The sequence below is a fragment of the Sarcophilus harrisii genome, chromosome 2 (genome assembly GCF_902635505.1).
Source record: "Sarcophilus harrisii chromosome 2, mSarHar1.11, whole genome shotgun sequence".
NCBI lineage: Eukaryota > Metazoa > Chordata > Mammalia > Dasyuromorphia > Dasyuridae > Sarcophilus > Sarcophilus harrisii.
Window position 1 is genome coordinate 227,619,713 of NC_045427.1, and position 13,889 is coordinate 227,633,601.

A 13,889-nucleotide genomic window follows, 5' to 3' on the forward strand; every position below is an offset into this window, starting at 1 on the left:
AGACACCTTAGGATATATGGAGTATTCTAGGAGGACAAGCACTTCTGGTATGAGTTGTTCATGCACTTTTGGTGTCTACCTAACACTCAGCTCTCACTTATGGCTCCAAGAAGCTGTAGAATGCACAGCAGTCACACTTGGAATAAACTGCAGATGGGCCAAAGCAAGTTAGAGTGACTGATGGGCCTCACACCCATCAGTGAGTTAGAGTGATGTCTGCTCAAAGTGTGTGAAGACTTCCCAGGAGGTCTGATGAGAACAATTTGTTTCAACATCCATGAAGATAGCCGAAACAGACGCCAAAGAACTCCAAGATCATCCATGCATCCTAGACCATGTCTAGTTGTCTTGATTTTTGATCTGCCACTAGATTTCAATGACCCTGAAAGAAGAATAAAGCTTTTTTTTTTTTTTATTTTGTGCATCTCTGCTTCATTTAAGTCCAAGTCATAAAGTTAAGACATTACCAGTGATATCATCGGTCCTCTTTGAAAAGGAAAGACAAACAAAAACAGATACACCAGAATTTTTTTTTTTTTTTTTGCCAGCTGATGGACAGTATGGGTTAAAAAAAAAAACAACTACAACAACAGCAACAAAAAAACCCTCATCCTTAGTTCTTTCCTAAAGAATAATGTTTCTTTTTCAGCATTAAATTAGAGTATTCAATTCAATAAATATTTACAAATTAATAAACAAATATTTCCTTCCTTTTTTTCTTCCTTCCTCCCTTATTTCCTCCCTCCATCCCTTCCTCCCTCTCTCTTTTTTTTCCTTCTTCCTCCCTCTTTCCTTCTCTTCCTTCCTTCCTTCCTTCCTTCCTTCCTTCCTTCCTTCCTCCTTCCTTCCTTCCTTCCTTCCTTCCTTCCTTCCTTCCTTCCTTCCTTCCTTCCTTCCTTCCTTCTTTCCTTCCTTCTTTCCTTCTTTTCTATAAATAAGTTCCCTTTACCCAGGAGCAGAAATGTCTTTGCTATCTCATAGGCTGTACTCTACCACAAGTTGCTTTAGATGGCTTCTTGTAGAGACCAGGAGATGGACTACTAATTAAATATTATACTAGCTAAATGTAGTGAGGAGCATCATATCCATCAATCAACCAATAACTTGTTAAATATTGTTATTGTTATTATTATGATCTCAGAAAGAAGACACTAACATTTTAGGCATGGGGAGAAAAAGAAAGAAGAAATTACATTGAACATTCTAGACATGAGGATTAACCAGTTAAAATGCACAGGATTGACATAGATAGAATGTTTGACCAATAGCAAGAAAGTAGCTGTTGTTGAGTTTAAAAATATGTGGAGGGGAGTAAAGTAATGGAAATACTGGAAATATATGAAAGATAACTGGAAATACATGAAGGACAAAGATCATAAAGGTCTTCAAATGTTGAATAGGAATTTATATTTGATGCTGAAGGTAACAGGGAGTGAATGAAATTTATTGATTATGATATGTTCACACTTTAGGAAAATCACTGTTAGCTGAGTGGAAGATGAATTAGAAATTGTGGTGGCAGGAAAACCAACAAAGATTAATTTTCTATGGTGGTATATTAAAAACCTGCATGAAGGTGATGCCAATATGCATAGAGAAAAGGGAATTTATCCAAGAGATGTGTGAGGGAAAAAATGATAAGACTATAAGACTTAGCCACAGATTGAATATGTAAGGTTAGTATGAGGGAAGTCAAGAATAATACCATGGTTGCAGTGTGGGTGATCAGGAGAATGATGGTGCTCTTGATAGTAATGAGGAGTTTGAAAGAGAGGTAAGCTTGGGGATCTGGGTGGGGAAGATAATGAGTTCTGTTTGGGATATGTCAAGTATCAAATGTTCATGGACATCTGATTTGAAGATAATATAATAATAGTTAACATTTATATTATCCGTACTTTGTGCTAGCTAGTGTGCTAAGAGCTCTATAATTTTTATCTTATCGATCCTCACAACAACCCTGGGAGATGGTTATATAATTATCCCCATTTTATACATGAGAAAATTGAGGCAAACAGAGCTAAATAATTTATTCAGAGTCAAACAGCTAGTAAATATCTGAGACTAAATATGAACTCGGGTGTTGTTGAATTGAGGCTTCAAACTCTATCCACCATGCCACCTCACATAGAAAGTGGTATTTAAACTGAAGAGGTAGAAATAAGGGAGGGGAGGGAGAAAAGGGGGGTACATTCCAGGCAGAAGGGATAGCAGCTGCAGAGGCATTGGGATGGCAAATAAAGTGCCATCTATGAGGAAGCCTCTTTAACTAGACTATTTCTCTGGCTTCCTTTAATTTTAATGCATGTTTATCTGTGTTTACATTTTGCCTCTCATTAAATTGTGAGCTCCTAGAGGACAGGGACTGTCATTTGCTTTTTTTGTTTCACAGTGCCTAATACATAGTAGGCACTTCATAAATGTTGATTGATTGAACCTTAGAGTGTCCAGTATGTGAAAGGAATTAATGTATAAGTTTAGAAAGGTAAGTTGGGACTTGGCAATAAAGGTCTTTAAATTCTAAACAGACAAATTTATATTTATTCATAGAGATGATTAGGAGCACTGGAGTTTATTGAGTAAATTTATTGAGTTTATCAACTAACATGGTCCCTTTAGAGAATGGCAACTTAGACTTGGATTCCCATCCCTGATGGTGCCTACTGACTGTAATATCATTGATAAGTCACTTGATCTTTAAGGGCCTCTGTTTTCTCATGATAATACAATTTAGTTATATTTAATTGTGGTTTTTTTTGTTCCAAATCCTCTTCTTTCTCCTTCCCTTTCTTCTACCCATTGGGAAATAAAGAAAAACAAAACCCATTACAAATATGGGTAGTCATGCAAAACAAATTTCTGCATTGACCATGTTTCCAAAAAAAGAAAAAGGAAATATTCTTCAATCTGTACTTTGAGATCATCAGTTCTCTCTGGAAATAGATAGCTTATTTCTTTATCTGTCCTTTATATTTGTTGTTGGTCATTTTGTTGACTGCAATTTCTAAGCCTTTCAAAACTGATTATCTTGATAATATTGTCATTACCATATAAATTGTTTTCCTGGTCCTACTCACTTTACTTTCTATCAGTTCATATAATTCTTCCCAGATTTTTCTGAAGCCAACACTTTTAACATTTCTTAAAACAGAATGATATTCCATCACAATCATAGCATAACTTGTGCAGTCATTCCCTAGTTGAGGGGTATCCCCTCAGTTTACATTTCTTTGCCACCACAAAAAAAAGAGAATTGCTATAAATATTTGTGTGTACATGTACAATTTTCCCCTTTCTTTGATTATAATTCAATTTAGCAAACATATATTAACTTCTACTACATGTAAGATATTATGCCAGGGCATGGGAATACAAGGGAGAAAACGAAATAGAAGCTTGCCTTTTAATGGGCAGATCAAGGATGCACATATATTTTATAAGATTGTGGTGGAGAAAAGCACTAGGGATGTGGAAAGGATGGAAGATAGGAAAGAAATAAGAAAGGAAGGGAGAAGGGAGAGAGGGAGGGAAGAAGGAATTTGAATTTAATGGGTCTTTCTAAGTCCAGACCCAGATCTCTAGCCACTGCTCTACACAGCTGCTTCTAGAAATCATGGAATCCAACCCCACTGTTTTGCAAATGAGAATATAAATATACACAAAATAAACATACACAAGGTAGTTAGGGAGGGAAAGAATGAGCAGTTGCTGGGGGGGGGGGAGGTAAAAATGGTCTTTTTGTGGGACTCAAATTGCATTTTGAAGAAAATGAAGAATTCTATGAGAATGATGAGGAGGTAGTGCCTTCCAGGCATGAGGGATAACCAATGAAAAGACTTAGAAATGGAAGTTGGAGTATTATGGGTGAGGAAGGGAGAGTAGAATAATTTAGCTGCATTACAGAATAATGTATAATGAAGGTAGAAAGACATGTTCAGATGAGGTTGTAAAGGGAACTGGAAACCAAACAAAAAGTGAGAGATAATCCCATACATTCTCATGTTGTTCTAAAATGAAATAGAATAGGTTGCTTTGTGGGGTACTGAGGTCCCTGTCACAGCAAGTGTTCAGACACAGGTTAGATGAACATTTGGCAAGTAGGATCAAAAATGTAGAGAGGTAGGAAAGAGAAGATTGGACTAAATGACCTCTAAGACTAGATCACACATAAAACATGGACTGCGTGAATTTGAAGCTGGGTCTGGAAGGAGGTAACATATGAGAAGTACCAGAAGGAGAGGCATGAAGAGGTTCTTGATGTGTGTATAGGAGGGAGCTCAGAATGGATCCAGATGAGAAGGAAATGGTGTGAGCAAAGGGAAAGAGATGAGAATCAGTTCTTTGTTGGGGAGCAAAATGGCACAAAGATGGCCATTTTCCCTAAGGTATCTGACGCTTGTAGATTATGTTGAATCCAACAAACCTTTATTAAACCTTACTAAATAAAAACAATACACTTGGGGATGACATGATGAAAAGCGGAACAATCCTTGATTTCTTGGAATCTATTTTCTGCTAATTTAATTAACCTCCCCCAAATCCCAATTAGTCACACAGCTCATATCCTTGGGCTTGAGTCTGCATCTTCTGACCTCCAAATTCTAGCATTCTACCCATTAGTCCATGCTACTTTAATGATGTGCTTCTTTAGGGGTATCCCAGTCATTGCAGTAGACTTTATGGAAGAGATAACATTTGAATTTGGCTTTAAAGGATCAATTTGGACAAAAGTCACCCGGGCAGGGGTGGGCTATAATCTGCAGTCTTGGAAGAACTACCTTCTTGGATGGGAGACATTGCAGAAAATAATTTAATGAAGGAAAGGTGTCCCAGGGAACACAGAGAACTGTGAATAATTCACTCACACTAAGTGGGAGTCAGTGTAGCATAAGAGAAAGTACATTGGCTTAGGAATCAAAGATATTCTGCCTATGAATCAGGGCAAGTTACTTAAATTCTCTGAATCTCATTTTCTCATCTGTATAAAATCAGTTGGTTGGATTAGATATTCCCTGAGGTCTTTTCAACTATATCTATGGACCTATAAATATTCCAAATTAGTTCAAGTTTTACAGAAGCAAAAGACATTTTTACTTTCACATCACAAGATTCTCTTATGCTTCTTGGATGGAAGTGGAAGATAGAAGATAGAAAATGTTATGAGAGTCAGGGAGCTAGAAAGCCATTTTTTTCAAGCTTCTACTTCTCTCCACCCCCAACCATCTGGAAGACAAAGTTAGGATAATTTGTTTGTCACTTCTATTTAGGAATTAGCTCTTGTTCTTGATCTCATCAAAAAAAATTTTAAAGTTGCTTCTTAAAGGCAGCATCTTACATGACTTCTTTGGTTTTGCTTTGTTTTTGGTTCTAGGTTACTTAGAAATTCTAGAATTATCCTCTCTAAAATACTCACCATTCCATTCTACTTCTCCCCAACATGCATTGCTTTATTGGAAAAAGAAAATTCCACAGAAAAATACTAATTTTTTTCATTGCATGAAATAACCAGTTGCCAGATAATTTTTCTGATTTGGTGTGTATGTATTTTTTGAACTAATCTATACTAATATCTTGGAATAGATGAAGAAACCAGTTTTGCAAACTGAGGCCTGTTTTTAGAAGCCATTGTTTCTAACTTTCTGTTTTCATATTTCCTCTCACCAGCTGCAGCTAACAAAGAGCTTGGTTTTACAGTCTCACTCCGGCTCAAATCCCTTTGAAATTAAGGGGGCTATTAAAGTCTCCTGGGAATGTTGGCCACAGAGTCAAGCCCCAAATAACTGGATGTAATCCATTCAGTAATCTCAGGGTGAAATTTTCTCTGAGAAGGGGGAGGAGGCAGTTGGCTGTAAAGACACAAGTTTTTAGCTCTTACACAAATATATCAAGATAGAATCACAGTGCCTGGCCCATAGTGGGTACTTAATAAATACATGTTGATTGTTTTAGAGTTACTGATAACTGTCACCAAAATGTTAAACCTTTCCCCACCCCCTTCAAAAACTTTCACATTTATCTCAAGAATTGTACCCCTCCCCCTCTCTGTCTTTTCATCTAGGACTACTGGATGCCGGGGGAAACTTTTCAGAGTTGGAAAAAAAGATTACCCAGATAATTTACATGAAAAGATCCAGCCTTAGGGAAAATTTGCAATTCCAAGGGGATATTTTGGAAATGATTTTGAATTGTAATATTCTATTCACAAGTGACCCAAAAAACTGAAATTAGATTTCCTCTGTATGGGGGAGAAGATGTCTACAGACCCTCAAGATTTTAGAGAGTTCATGAAATTGGAAGGAAAAAAAAAAATTACACCTTTATTTTTACTAACCTTTGGTTTTCTTTGTAATCCTAGATGTTATACTTTATGCATATAAAGACATTATTTTGAGAAGGGATCCATAGATTTTACCAAACCACTAAGGGGTCCATGTTGCAGAAAAGTTTTGTAATATGTCTGGATGTATCCTAACAATTATGGAGTAGGATGATATCCTCGACATTTGATATCAAAATTAAAATTCCCTAGACAATTTTCAAAAAATAATACTGATGATAAAATAAAAGACTTTAAAATACAATTGACAATCCCCAAAAGAAAAATTTGAAAGTGAGAGAGAAAGGATTTTGGAGAGCTTTTGGCTAACTGCCCCTGGAATCTGGGGTTCTATGTTTTATTCAAGTGAGTGAGTGATTGAGAGGAAAATACTAAGTCCAATTAGAAGCACTGGAAGCTTTCAAATCCCTTGAATCCTTTCAATGAATCTATCTTCTCTGCAGACTAGTATTGTTTCTCTCCCTCTCCCCCTCCCCCTTCTTCATTTCCATAAACAATATAACCATTGGCTAAGCCACTCTCTCTGCAAATAAAGGCAGGAGGCTAAGCAAATTTGCTTCCCTGCAATTATTTTTGTGAGGTCACCAAGTTAAGCATTAAGAGAATACTCCTGTGGATGGGGGGGGGGGGGGGGGGGGGGGCCGGGGGGGGGGGGGGGGGGGGGGGGGAGGGAGAACACAGTAACTGTGATTTTTGCTACAGAATGCTCTAGCCTCTCATCTATTTTCATAGCAGGACAAAACAGTGGCTTTGTTCTAAAAGTTCAGTGGAGGGGAATCTTTCACTGGAACAAGTCTGAATTACACCTAATCTCTTCTCAGACTTTGTTTCCCAGAGAATTGAAATGTAGGCATTTAGCTTGAGTTTACAGACTTGAAATCATCTGGTTTTCTATGGCAGAAAAATAAACTGGCATCTCTAAGGATCTAAGAAAATCTGGCCCCCTAGATATGTAATAGTAGTTATTATGTTATTCCATTATAAACCTATTTGTGGTTTTCTTGGCAAAGATACTAAGTGGTTTGCCAGTTCCTTTTCCAGCTCATTTTACAGATGAGGGAACTGAGGCAACAGGGTTAAGTGAGTGGTTCAGATCATACAACTAGTAACTGTCTGAGGCTGGATTTGAACTCAGGAAGATGAGTCTTTCTGACTCCAAGACTGGCACTCTATCCACTGCACTTTCTAAATGCCCTGGAACCACCATAGTTCCCATATATATCATAATGGTGATGGTTTATATCTGTTTAGCACTTTACAGAAGGAAAACATTTTTCTCTGTGATCTTGTAAGACAAATGGTGGCGGTATTATTATACCTCCCATTCTACAGATGGGGAAACTGAAGCTCAGTTAAGTGCTTTTGTCTTTGGTCACAGCTAGCTGGCTACAAAGCAAGGGCTTGAATACAGATCTTGTGATTTAAAGTCTAGACCTTCTTTCACTAAATCATATGATCTCTGATAAATTTTCAGTCTGAAGAAAACCTGAAAATCTAAGGAAAGAGGTCAGAGGGCCTAAATTGGAAACTCAGCTCTGCCACTTACATTTATTTGTGAAATCTTGGGCAAGTAATTGAATCTCCCTGGATTACAGTTTCTTCATTTGTAAAATTAATGGGAATTCTTAAGTAATCTTTAAGGGACTTTCTATCTCTAAATTTAATAATCCTGTGACATATTGAAAAATTTTTGAATTTTAATATTCTATTCACGAAAGATTATAAGAGGCAGCTTCAGAGTCGGGAAGACCTAGTTACAAGTGTCCCTCTCCCCCTTATTGGCCATATGACCTTGGTAGTGCCAATCTGATTTTGTGTAGGGACTTTGCTTACCAGGAGTCTCTTATGCCAATGAAATCAAAGGTCTGTTGTTCAAAGAGAAAAAAATCACCAAGGATTAAGAAATACTTTAAATCTAAATATCTTGATCTCATCTGATTATTCTTTGGGTGTGTTACTCTCTATGCAATTCACATTACTAAAGATAGCAAAAATCTTAGGCAACTTCACATATCTGATCACAATAACTAGTCACATTTATTTGGTGTTCTACAATTGCAAAGTACTTTATATACATTATCTCATTCCCTTCTGGCCACAGCCCCAGGAGGAAGATAGGACATACTTCATTTTAGTGGGGAGGACAATAAAATTTTTAAAGGTTAAGTCACTTGTCCTAGGGCAACAGGGACTCCACTCTAACCTAGGACCCCACTCCCAGTTATAAGCCAAGTATTTTGCATTGAGATACATGTAATTAATAATAGTTAACATTTCAGTCACACACATTTATACATGTATGTATATATATGTATTTGTGTATATATACATACTTGTGTGTGTGTATACGCATATATACACATAAACATATACATATATGCAATTGACTTGCCCAGGCTTATACAATTAGTAAGTTTCTATGGCCAGATTTAAACTTGGGTCCTCCTGATTCTGGGGTTGGTGCTTTATCCACTCAACTACCTAGCTACCCCTAGATAGCATGTTAAAAACAGGGTCTTGGTGCAGCTTCACATTATTAAGGTGTAAAACTGAATTAAGATTTTTGGGACATACTGTGTTTTCTCATTCAATTCTTATAATTTCCCTGTTTTTCAGGTGCTGTTATCAGCTCCATTTCAAAATGAAGAAACTAATGCTGAGAGATATAAATGACTTACCTAGATCAGCACTCTAACCACTTTGCCAGGAAATATCTCTCATTCTTTCCTACTGAAAATTATACCACCCCACATAAATAACGACAGCCTGGGAAGGAATGTGACAAGTTCTTCCTTTTCTAGCTTTCATCTTTATACCTACTGTGTGAACTTAAGCAAATGATTTCTGTTTCTTTGATCTTATTGAATTGAATTCAATTAAAAACATTTATTAATAAGTGATTAATAAATCTGTAAGTAAGTACTATATGCCAGATCCTGTGCTAAGTGCAGACCATACAAAAAGAAGCAAAAGATAGGCCCTTCCCTCATGGAACTTTTAATCTAAAGGTTACATACAAACAACTCTATCTAAAGCAAACTATATACAGGAAATAATAGAGGGGAGGCACTGGAAGCAAGAAGGGGTCAGGGAAGGCTTTCTGTAGAAGGTATGATTTTGCTGATATATGCTGGATATATAACATCTTTCCTAAGAGGAAGATATGGGGGAGAGAGTACCCTTTTCCCCTGTATCCCAAATTCTCAATTCAGGGAATGATTATATATGTCTATAAATGTCCATTGCTGACCCTCAGTATGATTCCATAAAGACAATCCTGAATATAATATGCTATAATGAAAAGGAGTGGCTAATTTGGGTTCAAAGGCCCTGGGTTCAGATTCCAACTCTGTAATTTAGTAATATGTGACTTGAGAAAAGTCATTTATCTTTCTATAAGCCTCAGATTTCTCCCTTGTAAAATGAGGGGATCAGACTATATGTTCTCTATGGTTGCTTCCAGCTTTAGAGATATGATCCTGAGAATAATTTCTGGGGCTCTAAAATTTCAGTGAACCTGCTTGATCAGGAAAGGAGGAATAAAGATGATAACTAGAGCATACCAGTCATGAATAACAGGTAATATTGGTTAATATATCTCCTCCTTCCAATTTAGGAATGGATTTATATTTTAAGCAAGATCTTCTGGATACCATCAATGAAATGATTAATGATAGGAGTATGAACTGACCAGAGTGATATAAAGATTTAATACTGGTGTAACTCCACCCAAAGACTAAAAGTGTGGGACTCTGTCCTTATTGGTGGAAATCAGTGCCCCAATCTAGGTCAGATATGGCTGGAGTTGATCTCCACCAATAAGGAGAAAATCCCATACCAAAGGACTTTGGGATTGGGATTACCTTTAGTTAATATTATGGGTTTGTTTTAGTTTTAGTTTTTTCTTCTAAAAAAAGTTTAACTGTTGCCTTTATTTTTTTAGACCAAAGACATTTCTCCTTCCTACCTTTCTGCTTCACCTTTGAATGCTTCCTTGTAATAAAGAAAACGTTAAGCAACATCAAAGGGCTCTATTCATTTAATAGCACATGCCACTTTCCACATAAGTAGCTTTAACATCTTTAGTGAGAAGAAGGAAGAGAATTTCATTATAAATTGCAGCAAAATTGCTTGTTTAGAAAGGGAAGGACCTAGACCACACCATTCATTCATTACAATGAGAGCCCTCAGGATTCCCATTGTTACCTGAGCATTAGCTGTCATGTTTTCATCATGGATGGGTAATCTTTTTTCAATATTTAGCTATAGGAGAGGTAAATACATTTATGCGTACTTTATGTTTATAAAGTGCTTTAAATATTTTTTGGTATTCAGCCTTCCTGCCAACCCTATGAATTTGGTAGAGTAGTTATTATTGTTCTCATTTACAGAAAAGAAAGCTAATTCTAAAAGTACATATTTCCCAGAACATTTACTCAGCTCCTCTTCTCTATATTTTACCTGATTTTTTTCCAGTAGTATGCTTCTTTGTTCATATTTTATTTCTCTTACTAGATTATGATAATATTAACATATTCATAATTATCATGATACTTATGACCTGAAAGTATAGAAATAAATTTGGCTTTCAATATGGAAGTCAGAGGCAAGAGATCTGAGTTCAAGTCCCAATTCTACTACTAAGTACTAAAAATAAATACTACTAAATGCTAAGTATATGATCTTGAACAAGTTGTTTTACCTCAACCTTGCTGGATCTCAATTTCCTCATCTGAAAAATGAGGAGTGCTAAATTAGATGATTTTTTTGGTGTCTCTTCTAGTACTAGCTATGAATTTGCTTAATTTATTTGTATAGAACCAGCCTTGAGGAATATTTTTAGTCGTATTTTTTTTTCCAATTACACATAAAGACAATTTTTGACATTCATTTAAAAAAATTTTGAGTTCCAAATTTTTTCTCTCTTTTCCCTTTCCCTAGGGCAGTCAGCAATTTCATTTAGGTTATATATTTGCAATCATGTAAAACATATGTCCATTTTAGTCATGTTGTGAAAGAAGAAACAAAATAAAAGGAAAAAACACACACAAAAGATAAAATGAAAATGGTATGCTTTGATATGTGTTCAGACTCCATCACTTCTTTTTCTTGATATGGATAGAATTTCCCATCATTTGTCTATATTGGAATTGCCTTGGATCATTGTATTGCTGAGAAGAGGTAAATCAATCATAGTTGGCCATTGTACAATGTTGCTATTATTGTGTACAATGTTCTTCTGGTTCTGCTCACTTCACTTTATAGTTCATGTAAGTCTTTCCAGGCCTTTCTGAAATCTGCCTGCTCTTCATTTCTTGACGTATAGTACTATTCCACTGCATTCATATATCACAACTTGTTTAATCATTTCCCAGTAGATGAGCATCTCTTGATGGTGATCCCTATGAAGATATCTTGATTTTTAAAAATAGTTTTATTTTTTCAAATACATACAACATAGTTTTCAACATCCACCTTTGCAAAATCTTGTGTTCCAGATTTTTCTTCTTCTCTTCCTCCCTATCCCCTTCCTAAGACAGCAAGCAATCTTATATAAGTTTAATGTGTGCAATTCTTCTAAACATATTTCTATATTTATCATGCTGAGCAAAAAAAAAAAAAAAAATCAGATCAAAAAGAAAAAAAACTTGAAAAAGGAAAAAAAAAAACACCAATCAAATAAATAGCATCAACAACAAAAAAAAGGTGAAAATGTTATGCTTTCTTTTGCATTCAGTCTTTATAGTTCTCTCTCTGGATGTGGTTGGCACTATCCATCACAAGTCTATTAGAATTGCTGTGAATCATCTCATTGTTGAGAAGAGCCAAGTCCGTCACAGTTGATCATCACATAATCTCGTCACCATGTACAATGTTCTCTTGGTTTTACTCATCTCATTTAGCATATCCTTTGCTTGCATTTCATTTTTGAATAGGTCCAGTGACATCATGGGTGATGACTTGACTTTAGTGTGAACTTGATTTCAGAGTTGCACAAAGTCATCAGTCTCACTCTCACCTCTTGAGTCATTGAGGCCACTGGCAAGACAGAAGTCGAGACAAATGGTGATAACTCTAGATGCACTGGATAATCTTGAAGTTTTCAATGTCTGACAAGTTCTAAGTCTCCCCAGTGCTGCTTCAGCCTCCTTCAGGATCATTGGAACAAATGTTTATATCTACCCTTCCTATTGGGGAAAATCTTCACATCCCCCTAATTCATAATGCATTTGAAGTCTACTGGTTATCTTCAACCTGGTTTAGCTTCTTTGCTGAGACAGTTTTAATAGGATATAGCCACTGTGCCACTGTGCATGCTGTAGCTTGTTGGAGCCACGGGTGAGACTGGGTGATAAATGGACAATGAAAATGGAGAGCAGCCCTGAAAAGGCTTCAGTGAGTCTTTCCATCAGAAATACTAGATGTTCTTTGAATACCCCTTACACACCACTAGACAAAGGAGACACTTAGAAAGGCTAAATTGAATTAATTTCTTACCATCTTCTTCACTGAGAACTAAATTCCTTCCCTACAACCTATTTAAATATAGTCTTTAGACAAACATTAAGCATTGTCTCTTTGTACTAGCTACCCATTATTTCATATTTGCAAATATATATGTTTACCTTGTTGTTTATTAGTATTCACAAATATATTTTGAAACTGGAAACTTCTGGGAAACAGAGACCTACTGTGGTTTCTCCCAAAAAAGAAGATAAACTGAATAGCCCAGTCTGAACTTGGCTCTATCTTTGTGACATGCAAGCTCAGCCCAATTTAAAATGGATTTACTGAGCATTAGGCTCGGTGCTGTATGCCTTACAAATGAGGCACAATGTATCCTGACAAAGCACAAGAACAGATATTAATTAACAGCCTACTGTGTTTAGGATGCTAAATGAGGCACTGGAGAAATTTTTTAAAATTACATAAGACCAGTGCCTATCCTTTATGGAAATGAGACTAATAGTGGAATAAGGTACCAGATCAGAGACCTATATAATACAATATTACATGGTAAGTATGTTAAAGAGTTGGAAAAAAAAGCATTAGGTAGGGGGGAGGTCCATATCAACCTGGGAGATAAGGGAAGATTCCTGGTGATGTCAGGATTCTAATCAGGTTTAAAAGGGGGGTAGGGGTTGAGGAAAAGTATTCCTAAGCATAGGTTACTGCTTCAATAGTACAGACCATCCATAAAGGGAGAGAGGGGCAAAGCTGTCCAGTTTAGCTGAAGCCTGAACCCTGTGGGAAGAATCAAAATGCAATAGGAAAGGCCTTGGGTTTAGAATCAGAAGATAGGGGATTTGAATATTGATTCTGCTACAAGCTGTTTGGGTTAGCCCATGGGAGTCACTTGTTGAACGTTGACTTCAGTTTCCTCCTCTCTAAAATGAAGGATTTGAATGAGAAGACTATGATGATTCCTTCCCATTCTAGACTGATGAACCTGTGACATAAGGCTGAAGAGTAGGATGGGATAGTTTGGGCTCATGGAAAATCTTGAATGCCCTCGCACTTTATCCTCCTGCTTATGGGCCAGAGATCAGGA